Genomic DNA, 22,500 nt, shown 5'->3' with positions numbered 1-22,500 from the left:
GTCCAAATCCCGGACGAGCCCGGAAGTGCTCTTTGGAACCAGTCAATGGCTGTGATTAGTCAAACGAAATATGTCGGAATGAAAATGTTACATCCAAATTTATACAATTCAGGTAGAGTCTAGATATGCGCTTTTCAAATTCTCTCGCCTAGCTATTTGCGATTATGTCCTGTTTTCACGTAACTTTGACCCTTTTGTCGGCTCGTTGGTCTAGGGGTATGATTCTCGCTTTGGGTGCGAGAGGTCCCGGGTCCAAATCCCCGACGAGCCCGGAATTGGTCTTTTAAAAAAGGCAATAGATGTGATTAGTAAAATGAAATATGTCTATACAAAAATGTTACTTCCAAATTTTTTCAACTAACGTAGAGTTTAGAGATGCGCGTGTCGAATTCTCTCGCCCAGCTATTTGCAAATATGTCCCGTTGACATGTAACTTTCACCCTTTTGTCGGCTCGTTGGTCTAGGGGTATGATTCTCGCTTAGGGTGCGAGAGGTCCCGGGTCCAAATCCCGGACGAGCCCGGAATTGGTCTTTTGAAACAGTCAATGGCTGTGATTAGTCAAACGAAAAATTTCTATACGAAAACGTTACTTCCAAATTTATTCAACTAACGTAGAGTCTAGAGATGCGCTTGTCGAATTCTCTCGCCCAGCTATTTGCAATTATTTCCCGTTGACATGTAACTTTCACCCTTTTGTCGGCTCGTTGGTCTAGGGGTATGATTCTCGCTTTGGGTGCGAGAGGTCCCGGGTCCAAATCCCGGACGAGCCCGGAAGTGCTCTTTTGAAACAGTCAATGGCTGTGATTAGTCAAAGAAAATATGTCGGAATGAAAATGTTACATCCAAATTTATTCAATTAACGTAGAGTCTAGAGATGCTCTTGTCGATATCTCTCGCCCAGCTATTTGCAAATATGTCCCGTTGACATGTAACTTTCACCCTTTGGTCGGCTCGTTGGTCTAGGGGTATGATTCTCGCTTTGGGTGCGAGAGGTCCCGGGTCCAAATCCCCGACGAGCCCGGAATTGGTCTTTTAAAAAAGGCAATAGATGTGATTAGTAAAATGAAATATGTCTATACAAAAATGTTACTTCCAAATTTTTTCAACTAACGTAGAGTCTAGAGATGCGCGTGTCGAATTCTCTCGCCCAGCTATTTGCAAATATGTCCCGTTGACATGTAACTTTCACCCTTTTGTCGGCTCGTTGGTCTAGGGGTATGATTCTCGCTTTGGGTGCGAGAGGTCCCGGGTCCAAATCCCGGACGAGCCCGGAAGTGCTCTTTTGAAACAGTCAATGGCTGTGATTAGTCAAAGAAAATATGTCGGAATGAAAATGTTACATCCAAATTTATTCAATTAACGTAGAGTCTAGAGATGCTCTTGTCGATATCTCTCGCCCAGCTATTTGCAATTATTTCCCGTTGACATGTAACTTTCACCCTTTGGTCGGCTCGTTGGTCTAGGGGTATGATTCTCGCTTTGGGTGCGAGAGGTCCCGGGTCCAAATCCCGGACGAGCCCGGGATAGGTCTTTTGAAAGTCAATAGATGTGATAAGTAAAATGAAATATGTCTATACGAAAATGTAACTTCCAAATTTTTTCAACTAACGTAGAGTCTAGAGATGCTCTTGTCGATATCTCTCGCCCAGCTATTTGCAATTATTTCCCGTTGACATGTAACTTTCACCCTTTTGTCGGCTCGTTGGTCTAGGGGTATGATTCTCGCTTTGGGTGCGAGAGGTCCCGGGTCCAAATCCCGGACGAGCCCGGAAGTGCTCTTTTGAAACAGTCAATGGCTGTGATTAGTCAAAGAAAATATGTCGGAATGAAAATGTTACATCCAAATTTATACAATTCAGGTAGAGTCTAGAGATGCTCTTGTCGATATCTCTCGCCCAGCTATTTGCAATTATTTCCCGTTGACATGTAACTTTCACCCTTTGGTCGGCTCGTTGGTCTAGGGGTATGATTCTCGCTTTGGGTGCGAGAGGTCCCGGGTCCAAATCCCCGACGAGCCCGGAATTGGTCTTTTAAAAAAGGCAATAGATGTGATTAGTAAAATGAAATATGTCTATACAAAAATGTTACTTCCAAATTTTTTCAACTAACGTAGAGTCTAGAGATCCGCGTGTCGAATTCTCTCGCCCAGCTATTTGCAAATATGTCCCGTTGACATGTAACTTTCACCCTTTTGTCGGCTCGTTGGTCTAGGGGTATGATTCTCGCTTAGGGTGCGAGAGGTCCCGGGTCCAAATCCCGGACGAGCCCGGAATTGGTCTTTTGAAACAGTCAATGGCTGTGATTAGTCAAACGAAAAATTTCTATACGAAAACGTTACTTCCAAATTTATTCAACTAACGTAGAGTCTAGAGATGCGCTTGTCGAATTCTCTCGCCCAGCTATTTGCAATTATTTTCCGTTGACATGTAACTTTCACCCTTTTGTCGGCTCGTTGGTCTAGGGGTATGATTCTCGCTTAGGGTGCGAGAGGTCCCGGGTCCAAATCCCGGACGAGCCCGGAAGTGCTCTTTTGAAACAGTCAATGGCTGTGATTAGTCAAACGAAATATGTCGGAATGAAAATGTTACATCCAAATTTATACAATTCAGGTAGAGTCTAGATATGCGCTTTTCAAATTCTCTCGCCTAGCTATTTGCGATTATGTCCTGTTTTCACGTAACTTTGACCCTTTTGTCGGCTCGTTGGTCTAGGGGTATGATTCTCGCTTTGGGTGCGAGAGGTCCCGGGTCCAAATCCCCGACGAGCCCGGAATTGGTCTTTTAAAAAAGGCAATAGATGTGATTAGTAAAATGAAATATGTCTATACAAAAATGTTACTTCCAAATTTTTTCAACTAACGTAGAGTTTAGAGATGCGCGTGTCGAATTCTCTCGCCCAGCTATTTGCAAATATGTCCCGTTGACATGTAACTTTCACCCTTTTGTCGGCTCGTTGGTCTAGGGGTATGATTCTCGCTTAGGGTGCGAGAGGTCCCGGGTCCAAATCCCGGACGAGCCCGGAATTGGTCTTTTGAAACAGTCAATGGCTGTGATTAGTCAAACGAAAAATTTCTATACGAAAACGTTACTTCCAAATTTATTCAACTAACGTAGAGTCTAGAGATGCGCTTGTCGAATTCTCTCGCCCAGCTATTTGCAATTATTTCCCGTTGACATGTAACTTTCACCCTTTTGTCGGCTCGTTGGTCTAGGGGTATGATTCTCGCTTTGGGTGCGAGAGGTCCCGGGTCCAAATCCCGGACGAGCCCGGAAGTGCTCTTTTGAAACAGTCAATGGCTGTGATTAGTCAAAGAAAATATGTCGGAATGAAAATGTTACATCCAAATTTATTCAATTAACGTAGAGTCTAGAGATGCTCTTGTCGATATCTCTCGCCCAGCTATTTGCAAATATGTCCCGTTGACATGTAACTTTCACCCTTTGGTCGGCTCGTTGGTCTAGGGGTATGATTCTCGCTTTGGGTGCGAGAGGTCCCGGGTCCAAATCCCCGACGAGCCCGGAATTGGTCTTTTAAAAAAGGCAATAGATGTGATTAGTAAAATGAAATATGTCTATACAAAAATGTTACTTCCAAATTTTTTCAACTAACGTAGAGTCTAGAGATGCGCGTGTCGAATTCTCTCGCCCAGCTATTTGCAAATATGTCCCGTTGACATGTAACTTTCACCCTTTTGTCGGCTCGTTGGTCTAGGGGTATGATTCTCGCTTTGGGTGCGAGAGGTCCCGGGTCCAAATCCCGGACGAGCCCGGAAGTGCTCTTTTGAAACAGTCAATGGCTGTGATTAGTCAAAGAAAATATGTCGGAATGAAAATGTTACATCCAAATTTATTCAATTAACGTAGAGTCTAGAGATGCTCTTGTCGATATCTCTCGCCCAGCTATTTGCAATTATTTCCCGTTGACATGTAACTTTCACCCTTTGGTCGGCTCGTTGGTCTAGGGGTATGATTCTCGCTTTGGGTGCGAGAGGTCCCGGGTCCAAATCCCGGACGAGCCCGGGATAGGTCTTTTGAAAGTCAATAGATGTGATAAGTAAAATGAAATATGTCTATACGAAAATGTAACTTCCAAATTTTTTCAACTAACGTAGAGTCTAGAGATGCTCTTGTCGATATCTCTCGCCCAGCTATTTGCAATTATTTCCCGTTGACATGTAACTTTCACCCTTTTGTCGGCTCGTTGGTCTAGGGGTATGATTCTCGCTTTGGGTGCGAGAGGTCCCGGGTCCAAATCCCGGACGAGCCCGGAAGTGCTCTTTTGAAACAGTCAATGGCTGTGATTAGTCAAAGAAAATATGTCGGAATGAAAATGTTACATCCAAATTTATACAATTCAGGTAGAGTCTAGAGATGCTCTTGTCGATATCTCTCGCCCAGCTATTTGCAATTATTTCCCGTTGACATGTAACTTTCACCCTTTGGTCGGCTCGTTGGTCTAGGGGTATGATTCTCGCTTTGGGTGCGAGAGGTCCCGGGTCCAAATCCCCGACGAGCCCGGAATTGGTCTTTTAAAAAAGGCAATAGATGTGATTAGTAAAATGAAATATGTCTATACAAAAATGTTACTTCCAAATTTTTTCAACTAACGTAGAGTCTAGAGATCCGCGTGTCGAATTCTCTCGCCCAGCTATTTGCAAATATGTCCCGTTGACATGTAACTTTCACCCTTTTGTCGGCTCGTTGGTCTAGGGGTATGATTCTCGCTTAGGGTGCGAGAGGTCCCGGGTCCAAATCCCGGACGAGCCCGGAATTGGTCTTTTGAAACAGTCAATGGCTGTGATTAGTCAAACGAAAAATTTCTATACGAAAACGTTACTTCCAAATTTATTCAACTAACGTAGAGTCTAGAGATGCGCTTGTCGAATTCTCTCGCCCAGCTATTTGCAATTATTTTCCGTTGACATGTAACTTTCACCCTTTTGTCGGCTCGTTGGTCTAGGGGTATGATTCTCGCTTAGGGTGCGAGAGGTCCCGGGTCCAAATCCCGGACGAGCCCGGAAGTGCTCTTTTGAAACAGTCAATGGCTGTGATTAGTCAAACGAAATATGTCGGAATGAAAATGTTACATCCAAATTTATACAATTCAGGTAGAGTCTAGATATGCGCTTTTCAAATTCTCTCGCCTAGCTATTTGCGATTATGTCCTGTTTTCATGTAACTTTGACCCTTTTGTCGGCTCGTTGGTCTAGGGGTATGATTCTCGCTTTGGGTGCGAGAGGTCCCGGGTCCAAATCCCCGACGAGCCCGGAATTGGTCTTTTAAAAAAGGCAATAGATGTGATTAGTAAAATGAAATATGTCTATACAAAAATGTTACTTCCAAATTTTTTCAACTAACGTAGAGTCTAGAGATGCGCGTGTCGAATTCTCTCGCCCAGCTATTTGCAAATATGTCCCGTTGACATGTAACTTTCACCCTTTTGTCGGCTCGTTGGTCTAGGGGTATGATTCTCGCTTAGGGTGCGAGAGGTCCCGGGTCCAAATCCCGGACGAGCCCGGAATTGGTCTTTTGAAACAGTCAATGGCTGTGATTAGTCAAACGAAAAATTTCTATACGAAAACGTTACTTCCAAATTTATTCAACTAACGTAGAGTCTAGAGATGCGCTTGTCGAATTCTCTCGCCCAGCTATTTGCAATTATTTCCCGTTGACATGTAACTTTCACCCTTTTGTCGGCTCGTTGGTCTAGGGGTATGATTCTCGCTTAGGGTGCGAGAGGTCCCGGGTCCAAATCCCGGACGAGCCCGGAAGTGCTCTTTGGAACCAGTCAATGGCTGTGATTAGTCAAACGAAATATGTCGGAATGAAAATGTTACATCCAAATTTATACAATTCAGGTAGAGTCTAGATATGCGCTTTTCAAATTCTCTCGCCTAGCTATTTGCGATTATGTCCTGTTTTCACGTAACTTTGACCCTTTTGTCGGCTCGTTGGTCTAGGGGTATGATTCTCGCTTTGGGTGCGAGAGGTCCCGGGTCCAAATCCCCGACGAGCCCGGAATTGGTCTTTTAAAAAAGGCAATAGATGTGATTAGTAAAATGAAATATGTCTATACAAAAATGTTACTTCCAAATTTTTTCAACTAACGTAGAGTTTAGAGATGCGCGTGTCGAATTCTCTCGCCCAGCTATTTGCAAATATGTCCCGTTGACATGTAACTTTCACCCTTTTGTCGGCTCGTTGGTCTAGGGGTATGATTCTCGCTTAGGGTGCGAGAGGTCCCGGGTCCAAATCCCGGACGAGCCCGGAATTGGTCTTTTGAAACAGTCAATGGCTGTGATTAGTCAAACGAAAAATTTCTATACGAAAACGTTACTTCCAAATTTATTCAACTAACGTAGAGTCTAGAGATGCGCTTGTCGAATTCTCTCGCCCAGCTATTTGCAATTATTTCCCGTTGACATGTAACTTTCACCCTTTTGTCGGCTCGTTGGTCTAGGGGTATGATTCTCGCTTAGGGTGCGAGAGGTCCCGGGTCCAAATCCCGGACGAGCCCGGAAGTGCTCTTTGGAACCAGTCAATGGCTGTGATTAGTCAAACGAAATATGTCGGAATGAAAATGTTACATCCAAATTTATACAATTCAGGTAGAGTCTAGATATGCGCTTTTCAAATTCTCTCGCCTAGCTATTTGCGATTATGTCCTGTTTTCATGTAACTTTGACCCTTTTGTCGGCTCGTTGGTCTAGGGGTATGATTCTCGCTTTGGGTGCGAGAGGTCCCGGGTCCAAATCCCGGACGAGCCCGGAAGTGCTCTTTTGAAACAGTCAATGGCTGTGATTAGTCAAAGAAAATATGTCGGAATGAAAATGTTACATCCAAATTTATTCAATTAACGTAGAGTCTAGAGATGCTCTTGTCGATATCTCTCGCCCAGCTATTTGCAAATATGTCCCGTTGACATGTAACTTTCACCCTTTGGTCGGCTCGTTGGTCTAGGGGTATGATTCTCGCTTTGGGTGCGAGAGGTCCCGGGTCCAAATCCCCGACGAGCCCGGAATTGGTCTTTTAAAAAAGGCAATAGATGTGATTAGTAAAATGAAATATGTCTATACAAAAATGTTACTTCCAAATTTTTTCAACTAACGTAGAGTCTAGAGATGCGCGTGTCGAATTCTCTCGCCCAGCTATTTGCAAATATGTCCCGTTGACATGTAACTTTCACCCTTTTGTCGGCTCGTTGGTCTAGGGGTATGATTCTCGCTTAGGGTGCGAGAGGTCCCGGGTCCAAATCCCGGACGAGCCCGGAATTGGTCTTTTGAAACAGTCAATGGCTGTGATTAGTCAAACGAAAAATTTCTATACGAAAACGTTACTTCCAAATTTATTCAACTAACGTAGAGTCTAGAGATGCGCTTGTCGAATTCTCTCGCCCAGCTATTTGCAATTATTTCCCGTTGACATGTAACTTTCACCCTTTTGTCGGCTCGTTGGTCTAGGGGTATGATTCTCGCTTAGGGTGCGAGAGGTCCCGGGTCCAAATCCCGGACGAGCCCGGAAGTGCTCTTTTGAAACAGTCAATGGCTGTGATTAGTCAAACGAAATATGTCGGAATGAAAATGTTACATCCAAATTTATACAATTCAGGTAGAGTCTAGATATGCGCTTTTCAAATTCTCTCGCCTAGCTATTTGCGATTATGTCCTGTTTTCACGTAACTTTGACCCTTTTGTCGGCTCGTTGGTCTAGGGGTATGATTCTCGCTTTGGGTGCGAGAGGTCCCGGGTCCAAATCCCCGACGAGCCCGGAATTGGTCTTTTAAAAAAGGCAATAGATGTGATTAGTAAAATGAAATATGTCTATACAAAAATGTTACTTCCAAATTTTTTCAACTAACGTAGAGTTTAGAGATGCGCGTGTCGAATTCTCTCGCCCAGCTATTTGCAAATATGTCCCGTTGACATGTAACTTTCACCCTTTTGTCGGCTCGTTGGTCTAGGGGTATGATTCTCGCTTAGGGTGCGAGAGGTCCCGGGTCCAAATCCCGGACGAGCCCGGAATTGGTCTTTTGAAACAGTCAATGGCTGTGATTAGTCAAACGAAAAATTTCTATACGAAAACGTTACTTCCAAATTTATTCAACTAACGTAGAGTCTAGAGATGCGCTTGTCGAATTCTCTCGCCCAGCTATTTGCAATTATTTCCCGTTGACATGTAACTTTCACCCTTTTGTCGGCTCGTTGGTCTAGGGGTATGATTCTCGCTTAGGGTGCGAGAGGTCCCGGGTCCAAATCCCGGACGAGCCCGGAAGTGCTCTTTGGAACCAGTCAATGGCTGTGATTAGTCAAACGAAATATGTCGGAATGAAAATGTTACATCCAAATTTATACAATTCAGGTAGAGTCTAGATATGCGCTTTTCAAATTCTCTCGCCTAGCTATTTGCGATTATGTCCTGTTTTCATGTAACTTTGACCCTTTTGTCGGCTCGTTGGTCTAGGGGTATGATTCTCGCTTTGGGTGCGAGAGGTCCCGGGTCCAAATCCCGGACGAGCCCGGAAGTGCTCTTTTGAAACAGTCAATGGCTGTGATTAGTCAAAGAAAATATGTCGGAATGAAAATGTTACATCCAAATTTATTCAATTAACGTAGAGTCTAGAGATGCTCTTGTCGATATCTCTCGCCCAGCTATTTGCAAATATGTCCCGTTGACATGTAACTTTCACCCTTTGGTCGGCTCGTTGGTCTAGGGGTATGATTCTCGCTTTGGGTGCGAGAGGTCCCGGGTCCAAATCCCCGACGAGCCCGGAATTGGTCTTTTAAAAAAGGCAATAGATGTGATTAGTAAAATGAAATATGTCTATACAAAAATGTTACTTCCAAATTTTTTCAACTAACGTAGAGTCTAGAGATGCGCGTGTCGAATTCTCTCGCCCAGCTATTTGCAAATATGTCCCGTTGACATGTAACTTTCACCCTTTTGTCGGCTCGTTGGTCTAGGGGTATGATTCTCGCTTAGGGTGCGAGAGGTCCCGGGTCCAAATCCCGGACGAGCCCGGAATTGGTCTTTTGAAACAGTCAATGGCTGTGATTAGTCAAACGAAAAATTTCTATACGAAAACGTTACTTCCAAATTTATTCAACTAACGTAGAGTCTAGAGATGCGCTTGTCGAATTCTCTCGCCCAGCTATTTGCAATTATTTCCCGTTGACATGTAACTTTCACCCTTTTGTCGGCTCGTTGGTCTAGGGGTATGATTCTCGCTTAGGGTGCGAGAGGTCCCGGGTCCAAATCCCGGACGAGCCCGGAAGTGCTCTTTGGAACCAGTCAATGGCTGTGATTAGTCAAACGAAATATGTCGGAATGAAAATGTTACATCCAAATTTATACAATTCAGGTAGAGTCTAGATATGCGCTTTTCAAATTCTCTCGCCTAGCTATTTGCGATTATGTCCTGTTTTCACGTAACTTTGACCCTTTTGTCGGCTCGTTGGTCTAGGGGTATGATTCTCGCTTTGGGTGCGAGAGGTCCCGGGTCCAAATCCCCGACGAGCCCGGAATTGGTCTTTTAAAAAAGGCAATAGATGTGATTAGTAAAATGAAATATGTCTATACAAAAATGTTACTTCCAAATTTTTTCAACTAACGTAGAGTTTAGAGATGCGCGTGTCGAATTCTCTCGCCCAGCTATTTGCAAATATGTCCCGTTGACATGTAACTTTCACCCTTTTGTCGGCTCGTTGGTCTAGGGGTATGATTCTCGCTTAGGGTGCGAGAGGTCCCGGGTCCAAATCCCGGACGAGCCCGGAATTGGTCTTTTGAAACAGTCAATGGCTGTGATTAGTCAAACGAAAAATTTCTATACGAAAACGTTACTTCCAAATTTATTCAACTAACGTAGAGTCTAGAGATGCGCTTGTCGAATTCTCTCGCCCAGCTATTTGCAATTATTTCCCGTTGACATGTAACTTTCACCCTTTTGTCGGCTCGTTGGTCTAGGGGTATGATTCTCGCTTAGGGTGCGAGAGGTCCCGGGTCCAAATCCCGGACGAGCCCGGAAGTGCTCTTTGGAACCAGTCAATGGCTGTGATTAGTCAAACGAAATATGTCGGAATGAAAATGTTACATCCAAATTTATACAATTCAGGTAGAGTCTAGATATGCGCTTTTCAAATTCTCTCGCCTAGCTATTTGCGATTATGTCCTGTTTTCATGTAACTTTGACCCTTTTGTCGGCTCGTTGGTCTAGGGGTATGATTCTCGCTTTGGGTGCGAGAGGTCCCGGGTCCAAATCCCGGACGAGCCCGGAAGTGCTCTTTTGAAACAGTCAATGGCTGTGATTAGTCAAAGAAAATATGTCGGAATGAAAATGTTACATCCAAATTTATTCAATTAACGTAGAGTCTAGAGATGCTCTTGTCGATATCTCTCGCCCAGCTATTTGCAAATATGTCCCGTTGACATGTAACTTTCACCCTTTGGTCGGCTCGTTGGTCTAGGGGTATGATTCTCGCTTTGGGTGCGAGAGGTCCCGGGTCCAAATCCCCGACGAGCCCGGAATTGGTCTTTTAAAAAAGGCAATAGATGTGATTAGTAAAATGAAATATGTCTATACAAAAATGTTACTTCCAAATTTTTTCAACTAACGTAGAGTCTAGAGATGCGCGTGTCGAATTCTCTCGCCCAGCTATTTGCAAATATGTCCCGTTGACATGTAACTTTCACCCTTTTGTCGGCTCGTTGGTCTAGGGGTATGATTCTCGCTTAGGGTGCGAGAGGTCCCGGGTCCAAATCCCGGACGAGCCCGGAATTGGTCTTTTGAAACAGTCAATGGCTGTGATTAGTCAAACGAAAAATTTCTATACGAAAACGTTACTTCCAAATTTATTCAACTAACGTAGAGTCTAGAGATGCGCTTGTCGAATTCTCTCGCCCAGCTATTTGCAATTATTTCCCGTTGACATGTAACTTTCACCCTTTTGTCGGCTCGTTGGTCTAGGGGTATGATTCTCGCTTAGGGTGCGAGAGGTCCCGGGTCCAAATCCCGGACGAGCCCGGAAGTGCTCTTTGGAACCAGTCAATGGCTGTGATTAGTCAAACGAAATATGTCGGAATGAAAATGTTACATCCAAATTTATACAATTCAGGTAGAGTCTAGATATGCGCTTTTCAAATTCTCTCGCCTAGCTATTTGCGATTATGTCCTGTTTTCATGTAACTTTGACCCTTTTGTCGGCTCGTTGGTCTAGGGGTATGATTCTCGCTTTGGGTGCGAGAGGTCCCGGGTCCAAATCCCGGACGAGCCCGGAAGTGCTCTTTTGAAACAGTCAATGGCTGTGATTAGTCAAAGAAAATATGTCGGAATGAAAATGTTACATCCAAATTTATTCAATTAACGTAGAGTCTAGAGATGCTCTTGTCGATATCTCTCGCCCAGCTATTTGCAAATATGTCCCGTTGACATGTAACTTTCACCCTTTGGTCGGCTCGTTGGTCTAGGGGTATGATTCTCGCTTTGGGTGCGAGAGGTCCCGGGTCCAAATCCCGGACGAGCCCGGAATTGGTCTTTTGAAACAGTCAATGGCTGTGATTAGTCAAACGAAAAATTTCTATACGAAAACGTTACTTCCAAATTTATTCAACTAACGTAGAGTCTAGAGATGCGCTTGTCGAATTCTCTCGCCCAGCTATTTGCAATTATTTCCCGTTGACATGTAACTTTCACCCTTTTGTCGGCTCGTTGGTCTAGGGGTATGATTCTCGCTTAGGGTGCGAGAGGTCCCGGGTCCAAATCCCGGACGAGCCCGGAAGTGCTCTTTGGAACCAGTCAATGGCTGTGATTAGTCAAACGAAATATGTCGGAATGAAAATGTTACATCCAAATTTATACAATTCAGGTAGAGTCTAGATATGCGCTTTTCAAATTCTCTCGCCTAGCTATTTGCGATTATGTCCTGTTTTCATGTAACTTTGACCCTTTTGTCGGCTCGTTGGTCTAGGGGTATGATTCTCGCTTTGGGTGCGAGAGGTCCCGGGTCCAAATCCCGGACGAGCCCGGAAGTGCTCTTTTGAAACAGTCAATGGCTGTGATTAGTCAAAGAAAATATGTCGGAATGAAAATGTTACATCCAAATTTATTCAATTAACGTAGAGTCTAGAGATGCTCTTGTCGATATCTCTCGCCCAGCTATTTGCAAATATGTCCCGTTGACATGTAACTTTCACCCTTTGGTCGGCTCGTTGGTCTAGGGGTATGATTCTCGCTTTGGGTGCGAGAGGTCCCGGGTCCAAATCCCCGACGAGCCCGGAATTGGTCTTTTAAAAAAGGCAATAGATGTGATTAGTAAAATGAAATATGTCTATACAAAAATGTTACTTCCAAATTTTTTCAACTAACGTAGAGTCTAGAGATGCGCGTGTCGAATTCTCTCGCCCAGCTATTTGCAAATATGTCCCGTTGACATGTAACTTTCACCCTTTTGTCGGCTCGTTGGTCTAGGGGTATGATTCTCGCTTAGGGTGCGAGAGGTCCCGGGTCCAAATCCCGGACGAGCCCGGAATTGGTCTTTTGAAACAGTCAATGGCTGTGATTAGTCAAACGAAAAATTTCTATACGAAAACGTTACTTCCAAATTTATTCAACTAACGTAGAGTCTAGAGATGCGCTTGTCGAATTCTCTCGCCCAGCTATTTGCAATTATTTCCCGTTGACATGTAACTTTCACCCTTTTGTCGGCTCGTTGGTCTAGGGGTATGATTCTCGCTTAGGGTGCGAGAGGTCCCGGGTCCAAATCCCGGACGAGCCCGGAAGTGCTCTTTTGAAACAGTCAATGGCTGTGATTAGTCAAACGAAATATGTCGGAATGAAAATGTTACATCCAAATTTATACAATTCAGGTAGAGTCTAGATATGCGCTTTTCAAATTCTCTCGCCTAGCTATTTGCGATTATGTCCTGTTTTCACGTAACTTTGACCCTTTTGTCGGCTCGTTGGTCTAGGGGTATGATTCTCGCTTTGGGTGCGAGAGGTCCCGGGTCCAAATCCCCGACGAGCCCGGAATTGGTCTTTTAAAAAAGGCAATAGATGTGATTAGTAAAATGAAATATGTCTATACAAAAATGTTACTTCCAAATTTTTTCAACTAACGTAGAGTTTAGAGATGCGCGTGTCGAATTCTCTCGCCCAGCTATTTGCAAATATGTCCCGTTGACATGTAACTTTCACCCTTTTGTCGGCTCGTTGGTCTAGGGGTATGATTCTCGCTTAGGGTGCGAGAGGTCCCGGGTCCAAATCCCGGACGAGCCCGGAATTGGTCTTTTGAAACAGTCAATGGCTGTGATTAGTCAAACGAAAAATTTCTATACGAAAACGTTACTTCCAAATTTATTCAACTAACGTAGAGTCTAGAGATGCGCTTGTCGAATTCTCTCGCCCAGCTATTTGCAATTATTTCCCGTTGACATGTAACTTTCACCCTTTTGTCGGCTCGTTGGTCTAGGGGTATGATTCTCGCTTAGGGTGCGAGAGGTCCCGGGTCCAAATCCCGGACGAGCCCGGAAGTGCTCTTTGGAACCAGTCAATGGCTGTGATTAGTCAAACGAAATATGTCGGAATGAAAATGTTACATCCAAATTTATACAATTCAGGTAGAGTCTAGATATGCGCTTTTCAAATTCTCTCGCCTAGCTATTTGCGATTATGTCCTGTTTTCATGTAACTTTGACCCTTTTGTCGGCTCGTTGGTCTAGGGGTATGATTCTCGCTTTGGGTGCGAGAGGTCCCGGGTCCAAATCCCGGACGAGCCCGGAAGTGCTCTTTTGAAACAGTCAATGGCTGTGATTAGTCAAAGAAAATATGTCGGAATGAAAATGTTACATCCAAATTTATACAATTCAGGTAGAGTCTAGATATGCGCTTTTCAAATTCTCTCGCCTAGCTATTTGCGATTATGTCCTGTTTTCACGTAACTTTGACCCTTTTGTCGGCTCGTTGGTCTAGGGGTATGATTCTCGCTTTGGGTGCGAGAGGTCCCGGGTCCAAATCCCCGACGAGCCCGGAATTGGTCTTTTAAAAAAGGCAATAGATGTGATTAGTAAAATGAAATATGTCTATACAAAAATGTTACTTCCAAATTTTTTCAACTAACGTAGAGTTTAGAGATGCGCGTGTCGAATTCTCTCGCCCAGCTATTTGCAAATATGTCCCGTTGACATGTAACTTTCACCCTTTTGTCGGCTCGTTGGTCTAGGGGTATGATTCTCGCTTAGGGTGCGAGAGGTCCCGGGTCCAAATCCCGGACGAGCCCGGAATTGGTCTTTTGAAACAGTCAATGGCTGTGATTAGTCAAACGAAAAATTTCTATACGAAAACGTTACTTCCAAATTTATTCAACTAACGTAGAGTCTAGAGATGCGCTTGTCGAATTCTCTCGCCCAGCTATTTGCAATTATTTCCCGTTGACATGTAACTTTCACCCTTTTGTCGGCTCGTTGGTCTAGGGGTATGATTCTCGCTTAGGGTGCGAGAGGTCCCGGGTCCAAATCCCGGACGAGCCCGGAAGTGCTCTTTGGAACCAGTCAATGGCTGTGATTAGTCAAACGAAATATGTCGGAATGAAAATGTTACATCCAAATTTATACAATTCAGGTAGAGTCTAGATATGCGCTTTTCAAATTCTCTCGCCTAGCTATTTGCGATTATGTCCTGTTTTCATGTAACTTTGACCCTTTTGTCGGCTCGTTGGTCTAGGGGTATGATTCTCGCTTTGGGTGCGAGAGGTCCCGGGTCCAAATCCCCGACGAGCCCGGAATTGGTCTTTTAAAAAAGGCAATAGATGTGATTAGTAAAATGAAATATGTCTATACAAAAATGTTACTTCCAAATTTTTTCAACTAACGTAGAGTTTAGAGATGCGCGTGTCGAATTCTCTCGCCCAGCTATTTGCAAATATGTCCCGTTGACATGTAACTTTCACCCTTTTGTCGGCTCGTTGGTCTAGGGGTATGATTCTCGCTTAGGGTGCGAGAGGTCCCGGGTCCAAATCCCGGACGAGCCCGGAATTGGTCTTTTGAAACAGTCAATGGCTGTGATTAGTCAAACGAAAAATTTCTATACGAAAACGTTACTTCCAAATTTATTCAACTAACGTAGAGTCTAGAGATGCGCTTGTCGAATTCTCTCGCCCAGCTATTTGCAATTATTTCCCGTTGACATGTAACTTTCACCCTTTTGTCGGCTCGTTGGTCTAGGGGTATGATTCTCGCTTAGGGTGCGAGAGGTCCCGGGTCCAAATCCCGGACGAGCCCGGAAGTGCTCTTTGGAACCAGTCAATGGCTGTGATTAGTCAAACGAAATATGTCGGAATGAAAATGTTACATCCAAATTTATACAATTCAGGTAGAGTCTAGATATGCGCTTTTCAAATTCTCTCGCCTAGCTATTTGCGATTATGTCCTGTTTTCATGTAACTTTGACCCTTTTGTCGGCTCGTTGGTCTAGGGGTATGATTCTCGCTTTGGGTGCGAGAGGTCCCGGGTCCAAATCCCGGACGAGCCCGGAAGTGCTCTTTTGAAACAGTCAATGGCTGTGATTAGTCAAAGAAAATATGTCGGAATGAAAATGTTACATCCAAATTTATACAATTCAGGTAGAGTCTAGATATGCGCTTTTCAAATTCTCTCGCCTAGCTATTTGCGATTATGTCCTGTTTTCACGTAACTTTGACCCTTTTGTCGGCTCGTTGGTCTAGGGGTATGATTCTCGCTTTGGGTGCGAGAGGTCCCGGGTCCAAATCCCCGACGAGCCCGGAATTGGTCTTTTAAAAAAGGCAATAGATGTGATTAGTAAAATGAAATATGTCTATACAAAAATGTTACTTCCAAATTTTTTCAACTAACGTAGAGTTTAGAGATGCGCGTGTCGAATTCTCTCGCCCAGCTATTTGCAAATATGTCCCGTTGACATGTAACTTTCACCCTTTTGTCGGCTCGTTGGTCTAGGGGTATGATTCTCGCTTAGGGTGCGAGAGGTCCCGGGTCCAAATCCCGGACGAGCCCGGAATTGGTCTTTTGAAACAGTCAATGGCTGTGATTAGTCAAACGAAAAATTTCTATACGAAAACGTTACTTCCAAATTTATTCAACTAACGTAGAGTCTAGAGATGCGCTTGTCGAATTCTCTCGCCCAGCTATTTGCAATTATTTCCCGTTGACATGTAACTTTCACCCTTTTGTCGGCTCGTTGGTCTAGGGGTATGATTCTCGCTTAGGGTGCGAGAGGTCCCGGGTCCAAATCCCGGACGAGCCCGGAAGTGCTCTTTGGAACCAGTCAATGGCTGTGATTAGTCAAACGAAATATGTCGGAATGAAAATGTTACATCCAAATTTATACAATTCAGGTAGAGTCTAGATATGCGCTTTTCAAATTCTCTCGCCTAGCTATTTGCGATTATGTCCTGTTTTCATGTAACTTTGACCCTTTTGTCGGCTCGTTGGTCTAGGGGTATGATTCTCGCTTTGGGTGCGAGAGGTCCCGGGTCCAAATCCCGGACGAGCCCGGAAGTGCTCTTTTGAAACAGTCAATGGCTGTGATTAGTCAAAGAAAATATGTCGGAATGAAAATGTTACATCCAAATTTATTCAATTAACGTAGAGTCTAGAGATGCTCTTGTCGATATCTCTCGCCCAGCTATTTGCAAATATGTCCCGTTGACATGTAACTTTCACCCTTTGGTCGGCTCGTTGGTCTAGGGGTATGATTCTCGCTTTGGGTGCGAGAGGTCCCGGGTCCAAATCCCCGACGAGCCCGGAATTGGTCTTTTAAAAAAGGCAATAGATGTGATTAGTAAAATGAAATATGTCTATACAAAAATGTTACTTCCAAATTTTTTCAACTAACGTAGAGTCTAGAGATGCGCGTGTCGAATTCTCTCGCCCAGCTATTTGCAAATATGTCCCGTTGACATGTAACTTTCACCCTTTTGTCGGCTCGTTGGTCTAGGGGTATGATTCTCGCTTAGGGTGCGAGAGGTCCCGGGTCCAAATCCCGGACGAGCCCGGAATTGGTCTTTTGAAACAGTCAATGGCTGTGATTAGTCAAACGAAAAATTTCTATACGAAAACGTTACTTCCAAATTTATTCAACTAACGTAGAGTCTAGAGATGCGCTTGTCGAATTCTCTCGCCCAGCTATTTGCAATTATTTCCCGTTGACATGTAACTTTCACCCTTTTGTCGGCTCGTTGGTCTAGGGGTATGATTCTCGCTTAGGGTGCGAGAGGTCCCGGGTCCAAATCCCGGACGAGCCCGGAAGTGCTCTTTGGAACCAGTCAATGGCTGTGATTAGTCAAACGAAATATGTCGGAATGAAAATGTTACATCCAAATTTATACAATTCAGGTAGAGTCTAGATATGCGCTTTTCAAATTCTCTCGCCTAGCTATTTGCGATTATGTCCTGTTTTCATGTAACTTTGACCCTTTTGTCGGCTCGTTGGTCTAGGGGTATGATTCTCGCTTTGGGTGCGAGAGGTCCCGGGTCCAAATCCCGGACGAGCCCGGAAGTGCTCTTTTGAAACAGTCAATGGCTGTGATTAGTCAAAGAAAATATGTCGGAATGAAAATGTTACATCCAAATTTATTCAATTAACGTAGAGTCTAGAGATGCTCTTGTCGATATCTCTCGCCCAGCTATTTGCAAATATGTCCCGTTGACATGTAACTTTCACCCTTTGGTCGGCTCGTTGGTCTAGGGGTATGATTCTCGCTTTGGGTGCGAGAGGTCCCGGGTCCAAATCCCCGACGAGCCCGGAATTGGTCTTTTAAAAAAGGCAATAGATGTGATTAGTAAAATGAAATATGTCTATACAAAAATGTTACTTCCAAATTTTTTCAACTAACGTAGAGTCTAGAGATGCGCGTGTCGAATTCTCTCGCCCAGCTATTTGCAAATATGTCCCGTTGACATGTAACTTTCACCCTTTTGTCGGCTCGTTGGTCTAGGGGTATGATTCTCGCTTAGGGTGCGAGAGGTCCCGGGTCCAAATCCCGGACGAGCCCGGAATTGGTCTTTTGAAACAGTCAATGGCTGTGATTAGTCAAACGAAAAATTTCTATACGAAAACGTTACTTCCAAATTTATTCAACTAACGTAGAGTCTAGAGATGCGCTTGTCGAATTCTCTCGCCCAGCTATTTGCAATTATTTCCCGTTGACATGTAACTTTCACCCTTTTGTCGGCTCGTTGGTCTAGGGGTATGATTCTCGCTTAGGGTGCGAGAGGTCCCGGGTCCAAATCCCGGACGAGCCCGGAAGTGCTCTTTGGAACCAGTCAATGGCTGTGATTAGTCAAACGAAATATGTCGGAATGAAAATGTTACATCCAAATTTATACAATTCAGGTAGAGTCTAGATATGCGCTTTTCAAATTCTCTCGCCTAGCTATTTGCGATTATGTCCTGTTTTCACGTAACTTTGACCCTTTTGTCGGCTCGTTGGTCTAGGGGTATGATTCTCGCTTTGGGTGCGAGAGGTCCCGGGTCCAAATCCCCGACGAGCCCGGAATTGGTCTTTTAAAAAAGGCAATAGATGTGATTAGTAAAATGAAATATGTCTATACAAAAATGTTGCTTCCAAATTTTTTCAACTAACGTAGAGTTTAGAGATGCGCGTGTCGAATTCTCTCGCCCAGCTATTTGCAAATATGTCCCGTTGACATGTAACTTTCACCCTTTTGTCGGCTCGTTGGTCTAGGGGTATGATTCTCGCTTAGGGTGCGAGAGGTCCCGGGTCCAAATCCCGGACGAGCCCGGAATTGGTCTTTTGAAACAGTCAATGGCTGTGATTAGTCAAACGAAAAATTTCTATACGAAAACGTTACTTCCAAATTTATTCAACTAACGTAGAGTCTAGAGATGCGCTTGTCGAATTCTCTCGCCCAGCTATTTGCAATTATTTCCCGTTGACATGTAACTTTCACCCTTTTGTCGGCTCGTTGGTCTAGGGGTATGATTCTCGCTTAGGGTGCGAGAGGTCCCGGGTCCAAATCCCGGACGAGCCCGGAAGTGCTCTTTGGAACCAGTCAATGGCTGTGATTAGTCAAACGAAATATGTCGGAATGAAAATGTTACATCCAAATTTATACAATTCAGGTAGAGTCTAGATATGCGCTTTTCAAATTCTCTCGCCTAGCTATTTGCGATTATGTCCTGTTTTCATGTAACTTTGACCCTTTTGTCGGCTCGTTGGTCTAGGGGTATGATTCTCGCTTTGGGTGCGAGAGGTCCCGGGTCCAAATCCCGGACGAGCCCGGAAGTGCTCTTTTGAAACAGTCAATGGCTGTGATTAGTCAAAGAAAATATGTCGGAATGAAAATGTTACATCCAAATTTATTCAATTAACGTAGAGTCTAGAGATGCTCTTGTCGATATCTCTCGCCCAGCTATTTGCAAATATGTCCCGTTGACATGTAACTTTCACCCTTTGGTCGGCTCGTTGGTCTAGGGGTATGATTCTCGCTTTGGGTGCGAGAGGTCCCGGGTCCAAATCCCCGACGAGCCCGGAATTGGTCTTTTAAAAAAGGCAATAGATGTGATTAGTAAAATGAAATATGTCTATACAAAAATGTTACTTCCAAATTTTTTCAACTAACGTAGAGTCTAGAGATGCGCGTGTCGAATTCTCTCGCCCAGCTATTTGCAAATATGTCCCGTTGACATGTAACTTTCACCCTTTTGTCGGCTCGTTGGTCTAGGGGTATGATTCTCGCTTAGGGTGCGAGAGGTCCCGGGTCCAAATCCCGGACGAGCCCGGAATTGGTCTTTTGAAACAGTCAATGGCTGTGATTAGTCAAACGAAAAATTTCTATACGAAAACGTTACTTCCAAATTTATTCAACTAACGTAGAGTCTAGAGATGCGCTTGTCGAATTCTCTCGCCCAGCTATTTGCAATTATTTCCCGTTGACATGTAACTTTCACCCTTTTGTCGGCTCGTTGGTCTAGGGGTATGATTCTCGCTTAGGGTGCGAGAGGTCCCGGGTCCAAATCCCGGACGAGCCCGGAAGTGCTCTTTGGAACCAGTCAATGGCTGTGATTAGTCAAACGAAATATGTCGGAATGAAAATGTTACATCCAAATTTATACAATTCAGGTAGAGTCTAGATATGCGCTTTTCAAATTCTCTCGCCTAGCTATTTGCGATTATGTCCTGTTTTCATGTAACTTTGACCCTTTTGTCGGCTCGTTGGTCTAGGGGTATGATTCTCGCTTTGGGTGCGAGAGGTCCCGGGTCCAAATCCCCGACGAGCCCGGAATTGGTCTTTTAAAAAAGGCAATAGATGTGATTAGTAAAATGAAATATGTCTATACAAAAATGTTACTTCCAAATTTTTTCAACTAACGTAGAGTTTAGAGATGCGCGTGTCGAATTCTCTCGCCCAGCTATTTGCAAATATGTCCCGTTGACATGTAACTTTCACCCTTTTGTCGGCTCGTTGGTCTAGGGGTATGATTCTCGCTTAGGGTGCGAGAGGTCCCGGGTCCAAATCCCGGACGAGCCCGGAATTGGTCTTTTGAAACAGTCAATGGCTGTGATTAGTCAAACGAAAAATTTCTATACGAAAACGTTACTTCCAAATTTATTCAACTAACGTAGAGTCTAGAGATGCGCTTGTCGAATTCTCTCGCCCAGCTATTTGCAATTATTTCCCGTTGACATGTAACTTTCACCCTTTTGTCGGCTCGTTGGTCTAGGGGTATGATTCTCGCTTAGGGTGCGAGAGGTCCCGGGTCCAAATCCCGGACGAGCCCGGAAGTGCTCTTTGGAACCAGTCAATGGCTGTGATTAGTCAAACGAAATATGTCGGAATGAAAATGTTACATCCAAATTTATACAATTCAGGTAGAGTCTAGATATGCGCTTTTCAAATTCTCTCGCCTAGCTATTTGCGATTATGTCCTGTTTTCATGTAACTTTGACCCTTTTGTCGGCTCGTTGGTCTAGGGGTATGATTCTCGCTTTGGGTGCGAGAGGTCCCGGGTCCAAATCCCGGACGAGCCCGGAAGTGCTCTTTTGAAACAGTCAATGGCTGTGATTAGTCAAAGAAAATATGTCGGAATGAAAATGTTACATCCAAATTTATTCAATTAACGTAGAGTCTAGAGATGCTCTTGTCGATATCTCTCGCCCAGCTATTTGCAAATATGTCCCGTTGACATGTAACTTTCACCCTTTGGTCGGCTCGTTGGTCTAGGGGTATGATTCTCGCTTTGGGTGCGAGAGGTCCCGGGTCCAAATCCCCGACGAGCCCGGAATTGGTCTTTTAAAAAAGGCAATAGATGTGATTAGTAAAATGAAATATGTCTATACAAAAATGTTACTTCCAAATTTTTTCAACTAACGTAGAGTCTAGAGATCCGCGTGTCGAATTCTCTCGCCCAGCTATTTGCAAATATGTCCCGTTGACATGTAACTTTCACCCTTTTGTCGGCTCGTTGGTCTAGGGGTATGATTCTCGCTTAGGGTGCGAGAGGTCCCGGGTCCAAATCCCGGACGAGCCCGGAATTGGTCTTTTGAAACAGTCAATGGCTGTGATTAGTCAAACGAAAAATTTCTATACGAAAACGTTACTTCCAAATTTATTCAACTAACGTAGAGTCTAGAGATGCGCTTGTCGAATTCTCTCGCCCAGCTATTTGCAATTATTTCCCGTTGACATGTAACTTTCACCCTTTTGTCGGCTCGTTGGTCTAGGGGTATGATTCTCGCTTAGGGTGCGAGAGGTCCCGGGTCCAAATCCCGGACGAGCCCGGAAGTGCTCTTTGGAACCAGTCAATGGCTGTGATTAGTCAAACGAAATATGTCGGAATGAAAATGTTACATCCAAATTTATACAATTCAGGTAGAGTCTAGATATGCGCTTTTCAAATTCTCTCGCCTAGCTATTTGCGATTATGTCCTGTTTTCATGTAACTTTGACCCTTTTGTCGGCTCGTTGGTCTAGGGGTATGATTCTCGCTTTGGGTGCGAGAGGTCCCGGGTCCAAATCCCGGACGAGCCCGGAAGTGCTCTTTTGAAACAGTCAATGGCTGTGATTAGTCAAAGAAAATATGTCGGAATGAAAATGTTACATCCAAATTTATTCAATTAACGTAGAGTCTAGAGATGCTCTTGTCGATATCTCTCGCCCAGCTATTTGCAAATATGTCCCGTTGACATGTAACTTTCACCCTTTGGTCGGCTCGTTGGTCTAGGGGTATGATTCTCGCTTTGGGTGCGAGAGGTCCCGGGTCCAAATCCCCGACGAGCCCGGAATTGGTCTTTTAAAAAAGGCAATAGATGTGATTAGTAAAATGAAATATGTCTATACAAAAATGTTACTTCCAAATTTTTTCAACTAACGTAGAGTCTAGAGATCCGCGTGTCGAATTCTCTCGCCCAGCTATTTGCAAATATGTCCCGTTGACATGTAACTTTCACCCTTTTGTCGGCTCGTTGGTCTAGGGGTATGATTCTCGCTTAGGGTGCGAGAGGTCCCGGGTCC

The 22,500-nt window shown here is 44.3% G+C and overlaps 66 non-coding genes across 66 annotated transcripts in view; all 66 read left to right on the top strand.

Moving 5' to 3' along the window:
- trnap-agg (transfer RNA proline (anticodon AGG)) overlaps positions 1-21 on the top strand; it is a 72-nt gene extending 51 nt beyond the window's left edge. The window contains exon 1 of the tRNA in view: positions 1-21. This exon is cut by the window's left edge and continues 51 nt beyond it. This is a non-coding gene — a tRNA (tRNA-Pro).
- Positions 22-449: 428 nt separating this feature from the next.
- trnap-agg (transfer RNA proline (anticodon AGG)) lies at positions 450-521 on the top strand. Its single transcript has one exon. It is a non-coding gene; the product is annotated as a tRNA-Pro (tRNA).
- Positions 522-699: 178 nt separating this feature from the next.
- On the top strand, positions 700-771 carry trnap-ugg (transfer RNA proline (anticodon UGG)). Its single transcript has one exon. It is a non-coding gene; the product is annotated as a tRNA-Pro (tRNA).
- Positions 772-1,199: 428 nt separating this feature from the next.
- trnap-ugg (transfer RNA proline (anticodon UGG)) lies at positions 1,200-1,271 on the top strand. The gene has a single exon. It is a non-coding gene; the product is annotated as a tRNA-Pro (tRNA).
- Positions 1,272-1,449: 178 nt separating this feature from the next.
- Positions 1,450-1,521, top strand: trnap-ugg (transfer RNA proline (anticodon UGG)). Its single transcript has one exon. It is a non-coding gene; the product is annotated as a tRNA-Pro (tRNA).
- A 176-nt stretch (positions 1,522-1,697) lies between these two features.
- On the top strand, positions 1,698-1,769 carry trnap-ugg (transfer RNA proline (anticodon UGG)). The gene has a single exon. It is a non-coding gene; the product is annotated as a tRNA-Pro (tRNA).
- Positions 1,770-2,197: 428 nt separating this feature from the next.
- On the top strand, positions 2,198-2,269 carry trnap-agg (transfer RNA proline (anticodon AGG)). Its single transcript has one exon. It is a non-coding gene; the product is annotated as a tRNA-Pro (tRNA).
- Positions 2,270-2,447: 178 nt separating this feature from the next.
- On the top strand, positions 2,448-2,519 carry trnap-agg (transfer RNA proline (anticodon AGG)). The gene has a single exon. It is a non-coding gene; the product is annotated as a tRNA-Pro (tRNA).
- Positions 2,520-2,947: 428 nt separating this feature from the next.
- trnap-agg (transfer RNA proline (anticodon AGG)) lies at positions 2,948-3,019 on the top strand. Its single transcript has one exon. It is a non-coding gene; the product is annotated as a tRNA-Pro (tRNA).
- A 178-nt stretch (positions 3,020-3,197) lies between these two features.
- trnap-ugg (transfer RNA proline (anticodon UGG)) lies at positions 3,198-3,269 on the top strand. The gene has a single exon. It is a non-coding gene; the product is annotated as a tRNA-Pro (tRNA).
- A 428-nt stretch (positions 3,270-3,697) lies between these two features.
- Positions 3,698-3,769, top strand: trnap-ugg (transfer RNA proline (anticodon UGG)). Its single transcript has one exon. It is a non-coding gene; the product is annotated as a tRNA-Pro (tRNA).
- Positions 3,770-3,947: 178 nt separating this feature from the next.
- Positions 3,948-4,019, top strand: trnap-ugg (transfer RNA proline (anticodon UGG)). Its single transcript has one exon. It is a non-coding gene; the product is annotated as a tRNA-Pro (tRNA).
- A 176-nt stretch (positions 4,020-4,195) lies between these two features.
- Positions 4,196-4,267, top strand: trnap-ugg (transfer RNA proline (anticodon UGG)). The gene has a single exon. It is a non-coding gene; the product is annotated as a tRNA-Pro (tRNA).
- A 428-nt stretch (positions 4,268-4,695) lies between these two features.
- On the top strand, positions 4,696-4,767 carry trnap-agg (transfer RNA proline (anticodon AGG)). Its single transcript has one exon. It is a non-coding gene; the product is annotated as a tRNA-Pro (tRNA).
- Positions 4,768-4,945: 178 nt separating this feature from the next.
- trnap-agg (transfer RNA proline (anticodon AGG)) lies at positions 4,946-5,017 on the top strand. Its single transcript has one exon. It is a non-coding gene; the product is annotated as a tRNA-Pro (tRNA).
- Positions 5,018-5,445: 428 nt separating this feature from the next.
- Positions 5,446-5,517, top strand: trnap-agg (transfer RNA proline (anticodon AGG)). Its single transcript has one exon. It is a non-coding gene; the product is annotated as a tRNA-Pro (tRNA).
- A 178-nt stretch (positions 5,518-5,695) lies between these two features.
- trnap-agg (transfer RNA proline (anticodon AGG)) lies at positions 5,696-5,767 on the top strand. Its single transcript has one exon. It is a non-coding gene; the product is annotated as a tRNA-Pro (tRNA).
- Positions 5,768-6,195: 428 nt separating this feature from the next.
- Positions 6,196-6,267, top strand: trnap-agg (transfer RNA proline (anticodon AGG)). Its single transcript has one exon. It is a non-coding gene; the product is annotated as a tRNA-Pro (tRNA).
- A 178-nt stretch (positions 6,268-6,445) lies between these two features.
- Positions 6,446-6,517, top strand: trnap-agg (transfer RNA proline (anticodon AGG)). The gene has a single exon. It is a non-coding gene; the product is annotated as a tRNA-Pro (tRNA).
- A 178-nt stretch (positions 6,518-6,695) lies between these two features.
- trnap-ugg (transfer RNA proline (anticodon UGG)) lies at positions 6,696-6,767 on the top strand. Its single transcript has one exon. It is a non-coding gene; the product is annotated as a tRNA-Pro (tRNA).
- Positions 6,768-7,195: 428 nt separating this feature from the next.
- Positions 7,196-7,267, top strand: trnap-agg (transfer RNA proline (anticodon AGG)). The gene has a single exon. It is a non-coding gene; the product is annotated as a tRNA-Pro (tRNA).
- Positions 7,268-7,445: 178 nt separating this feature from the next.
- trnap-agg (transfer RNA proline (anticodon AGG)) lies at positions 7,446-7,517 on the top strand. The gene has a single exon. It is a non-coding gene; the product is annotated as a tRNA-Pro (tRNA).
- Positions 7,518-7,945: 428 nt separating this feature from the next.
- On the top strand, positions 7,946-8,017 carry trnap-agg (transfer RNA proline (anticodon AGG)). The gene has a single exon. It is a non-coding gene; the product is annotated as a tRNA-Pro (tRNA).
- A 178-nt stretch (positions 8,018-8,195) lies between these two features.
- Positions 8,196-8,267, top strand: trnap-agg (transfer RNA proline (anticodon AGG)). The gene has a single exon. It is a non-coding gene; the product is annotated as a tRNA-Pro (tRNA).
- Positions 8,268-8,445: 178 nt separating this feature from the next.
- On the top strand, positions 8,446-8,517 carry trnap-ugg (transfer RNA proline (anticodon UGG)). The gene has a single exon. It is a non-coding gene; the product is annotated as a tRNA-Pro (tRNA).
- Positions 8,518-8,945: 428 nt separating this feature from the next.
- On the top strand, positions 8,946-9,017 carry trnap-agg (transfer RNA proline (anticodon AGG)). Its single transcript has one exon. It is a non-coding gene; the product is annotated as a tRNA-Pro (tRNA).
- A 178-nt stretch (positions 9,018-9,195) lies between these two features.
- Positions 9,196-9,267, top strand: trnap-agg (transfer RNA proline (anticodon AGG)). Its single transcript has one exon. It is a non-coding gene; the product is annotated as a tRNA-Pro (tRNA).
- A 428-nt stretch (positions 9,268-9,695) lies between these two features.
- On the top strand, positions 9,696-9,767 carry trnap-agg (transfer RNA proline (anticodon AGG)). Its single transcript has one exon. It is a non-coding gene; the product is annotated as a tRNA-Pro (tRNA).
- A 178-nt stretch (positions 9,768-9,945) lies between these two features.
- trnap-agg (transfer RNA proline (anticodon AGG)) lies at positions 9,946-10,017 on the top strand. The gene has a single exon. It is a non-coding gene; the product is annotated as a tRNA-Pro (tRNA).
- Positions 10,018-10,195: 178 nt separating this feature from the next.
- On the top strand, positions 10,196-10,267 carry trnap-ugg (transfer RNA proline (anticodon UGG)). The gene has a single exon. It is a non-coding gene; the product is annotated as a tRNA-Pro (tRNA).
- Positions 10,268-10,695: 428 nt separating this feature from the next.
- Positions 10,696-10,767, top strand: trnap-agg (transfer RNA proline (anticodon AGG)). Its single transcript has one exon. It is a non-coding gene; the product is annotated as a tRNA-Pro (tRNA).
- A 178-nt stretch (positions 10,768-10,945) lies between these two features.
- trnap-agg (transfer RNA proline (anticodon AGG)) lies at positions 10,946-11,017 on the top strand. Its single transcript has one exon. It is a non-coding gene; the product is annotated as a tRNA-Pro (tRNA).
- A 178-nt stretch (positions 11,018-11,195) lies between these two features.
- trnap-ugg (transfer RNA proline (anticodon UGG)) lies at positions 11,196-11,267 on the top strand. Its single transcript has one exon. It is a non-coding gene; the product is annotated as a tRNA-Pro (tRNA).
- A 178-nt stretch (positions 11,268-11,445) lies between these two features.
- trnap-ugg (transfer RNA proline (anticodon UGG)) lies at positions 11,446-11,517 on the top strand. Its single transcript has one exon. It is a non-coding gene; the product is annotated as a tRNA-Pro (tRNA).
- Positions 11,518-11,695: 178 nt separating this feature from the next.
- Positions 11,696-11,767, top strand: trnap-agg (transfer RNA proline (anticodon AGG)). The gene has a single exon. It is a non-coding gene; the product is annotated as a tRNA-Pro (tRNA).
- A 178-nt stretch (positions 11,768-11,945) lies between these two features.
- trnap-ugg (transfer RNA proline (anticodon UGG)) lies at positions 11,946-12,017 on the top strand. The gene has a single exon. It is a non-coding gene; the product is annotated as a tRNA-Pro (tRNA).
- A 428-nt stretch (positions 12,018-12,445) lies between these two features.
- trnap-agg (transfer RNA proline (anticodon AGG)) lies at positions 12,446-12,517 on the top strand. Its single transcript has one exon. It is a non-coding gene; the product is annotated as a tRNA-Pro (tRNA).
- A 178-nt stretch (positions 12,518-12,695) lies between these two features.
- trnap-agg (transfer RNA proline (anticodon AGG)) lies at positions 12,696-12,767 on the top strand. The gene has a single exon. It is a non-coding gene; the product is annotated as a tRNA-Pro (tRNA).
- Positions 12,768-13,195: 428 nt separating this feature from the next.
- On the top strand, positions 13,196-13,267 carry trnap-agg (transfer RNA proline (anticodon AGG)). Its single transcript has one exon. It is a non-coding gene; the product is annotated as a tRNA-Pro (tRNA).
- Positions 13,268-13,445: 178 nt separating this feature from the next.
- Positions 13,446-13,517, top strand: trnap-agg (transfer RNA proline (anticodon AGG)). Its single transcript has one exon. It is a non-coding gene; the product is annotated as a tRNA-Pro (tRNA).
- Positions 13,518-13,695: 178 nt separating this feature from the next.
- On the top strand, positions 13,696-13,767 carry trnap-ugg (transfer RNA proline (anticodon UGG)). The gene has a single exon. It is a non-coding gene; the product is annotated as a tRNA-Pro (tRNA).
- Positions 13,768-14,195: 428 nt separating this feature from the next.
- trnap-agg (transfer RNA proline (anticodon AGG)) lies at positions 14,196-14,267 on the top strand. The gene has a single exon. It is a non-coding gene; the product is annotated as a tRNA-Pro (tRNA).
- A 178-nt stretch (positions 14,268-14,445) lies between these two features.
- Positions 14,446-14,517, top strand: trnap-agg (transfer RNA proline (anticodon AGG)). The gene has a single exon. It is a non-coding gene; the product is annotated as a tRNA-Pro (tRNA).
- A 428-nt stretch (positions 14,518-14,945) lies between these two features.
- On the top strand, positions 14,946-15,017 carry trnap-agg (transfer RNA proline (anticodon AGG)). The gene has a single exon. It is a non-coding gene; the product is annotated as a tRNA-Pro (tRNA).
- Positions 15,018-15,195: 178 nt separating this feature from the next.
- On the top strand, positions 15,196-15,267 carry trnap-agg (transfer RNA proline (anticodon AGG)). Its single transcript has one exon. It is a non-coding gene; the product is annotated as a tRNA-Pro (tRNA).
- A 178-nt stretch (positions 15,268-15,445) lies between these two features.
- Positions 15,446-15,517, top strand: trnap-ugg (transfer RNA proline (anticodon UGG)). Its single transcript has one exon. It is a non-coding gene; the product is annotated as a tRNA-Pro (tRNA).
- A 428-nt stretch (positions 15,518-15,945) lies between these two features.
- Positions 15,946-16,017, top strand: trnap-agg (transfer RNA proline (anticodon AGG)). Its single transcript has one exon. It is a non-coding gene; the product is annotated as a tRNA-Pro (tRNA).
- Positions 16,018-16,195: 178 nt separating this feature from the next.
- trnap-agg (transfer RNA proline (anticodon AGG)) lies at positions 16,196-16,267 on the top strand. The gene has a single exon. It is a non-coding gene; the product is annotated as a tRNA-Pro (tRNA).
- A 178-nt stretch (positions 16,268-16,445) lies between these two features.
- On the top strand, positions 16,446-16,517 carry trnap-ugg (transfer RNA proline (anticodon UGG)). Its single transcript has one exon. It is a non-coding gene; the product is annotated as a tRNA-Pro (tRNA).
- Positions 16,518-16,945: 428 nt separating this feature from the next.
- On the top strand, positions 16,946-17,017 carry trnap-agg (transfer RNA proline (anticodon AGG)). Its single transcript has one exon. It is a non-coding gene; the product is annotated as a tRNA-Pro (tRNA).
- Positions 17,018-17,195: 178 nt separating this feature from the next.
- Positions 17,196-17,267, top strand: trnap-agg (transfer RNA proline (anticodon AGG)). The gene has a single exon. It is a non-coding gene; the product is annotated as a tRNA-Pro (tRNA).
- A 178-nt stretch (positions 17,268-17,445) lies between these two features.
- Positions 17,446-17,517, top strand: trnap-ugg (transfer RNA proline (anticodon UGG)). The gene has a single exon. It is a non-coding gene; the product is annotated as a tRNA-Pro (tRNA).
- A 428-nt stretch (positions 17,518-17,945) lies between these two features.
- Positions 17,946-18,017, top strand: trnap-agg (transfer RNA proline (anticodon AGG)). Its single transcript has one exon. It is a non-coding gene; the product is annotated as a tRNA-Pro (tRNA).
- Positions 18,018-18,195: 178 nt separating this feature from the next.
- On the top strand, positions 18,196-18,267 carry trnap-agg (transfer RNA proline (anticodon AGG)). The gene has a single exon. It is a non-coding gene; the product is annotated as a tRNA-Pro (tRNA).
- A 428-nt stretch (positions 18,268-18,695) lies between these two features.
- trnap-agg (transfer RNA proline (anticodon AGG)) lies at positions 18,696-18,767 on the top strand. The gene has a single exon. It is a non-coding gene; the product is annotated as a tRNA-Pro (tRNA).
- A 178-nt stretch (positions 18,768-18,945) lies between these two features.
- Positions 18,946-19,017, top strand: trnap-agg (transfer RNA proline (anticodon AGG)). The gene has a single exon. It is a non-coding gene; the product is annotated as a tRNA-Pro (tRNA).
- A 178-nt stretch (positions 19,018-19,195) lies between these two features.
- Positions 19,196-19,267, top strand: trnap-ugg (transfer RNA proline (anticodon UGG)). Its single transcript has one exon. It is a non-coding gene; the product is annotated as a tRNA-Pro (tRNA).
- Positions 19,268-19,695: 428 nt separating this feature from the next.
- Positions 19,696-19,767, top strand: trnap-agg (transfer RNA proline (anticodon AGG)). The gene has a single exon. It is a non-coding gene; the product is annotated as a tRNA-Pro (tRNA).
- A 178-nt stretch (positions 19,768-19,945) lies between these two features.
- On the top strand, positions 19,946-20,017 carry trnap-agg (transfer RNA proline (anticodon AGG)). The gene has a single exon. It is a non-coding gene; the product is annotated as a tRNA-Pro (tRNA).
- A 428-nt stretch (positions 20,018-20,445) lies between these two features.
- On the top strand, positions 20,446-20,517 carry trnap-agg (transfer RNA proline (anticodon AGG)). The gene has a single exon. It is a non-coding gene; the product is annotated as a tRNA-Pro (tRNA).
- A 178-nt stretch (positions 20,518-20,695) lies between these two features.
- trnap-agg (transfer RNA proline (anticodon AGG)) lies at positions 20,696-20,767 on the top strand. Its single transcript has one exon. It is a non-coding gene; the product is annotated as a tRNA-Pro (tRNA).
- A 178-nt stretch (positions 20,768-20,945) lies between these two features.
- On the top strand, positions 20,946-21,017 carry trnap-ugg (transfer RNA proline (anticodon UGG)). Its single transcript has one exon. It is a non-coding gene; the product is annotated as a tRNA-Pro (tRNA).
- Positions 21,018-21,445: 428 nt separating this feature from the next.
- trnap-agg (transfer RNA proline (anticodon AGG)) lies at positions 21,446-21,517 on the top strand. Its single transcript has one exon. It is a non-coding gene; the product is annotated as a tRNA-Pro (tRNA).
- Positions 21,518-21,695: 178 nt separating this feature from the next.
- Positions 21,696-21,767, top strand: trnap-agg (transfer RNA proline (anticodon AGG)). The gene has a single exon. It is a non-coding gene; the product is annotated as a tRNA-Pro (tRNA).
- A 178-nt stretch (positions 21,768-21,945) lies between these two features.
- Positions 21,946-22,017, top strand: trnap-ugg (transfer RNA proline (anticodon UGG)). The gene has a single exon. It is a non-coding gene; the product is annotated as a tRNA-Pro (tRNA).
- Positions 22,018-22,445: 428 nt separating this feature from the next.
- Positions 22,446-22,500, top strand: part of trnap-agg (transfer RNA proline (anticodon AGG)) — a 72-nt gene continuing 17 nt past the window's right edge. The window contains exon 1 of the tRNA in view: positions 22,446-22,500. This exon is cut by the window's right edge and continues 17 nt beyond it. This is a non-coding gene — a tRNA (tRNA-Pro).

The sequence above is a fragment of the Gasterosteus aculeatus genome, chromosome 4 (genome assembly GCF_964276395.1).
Source record: "Gasterosteus aculeatus chromosome 4, fGasAcu3.hap1.1, whole genome shotgun sequence".
Lineage (NCBI taxonomy): Eukaryota > Metazoa > Chordata > Actinopteri > Perciformes > Gasterosteidae > Gasterosteus > Gasterosteus aculeatus.
Note: the sequence above shows the minus strand (reverse complement) of the source record. Positions and strands in the feature narration are given on the sequence as shown.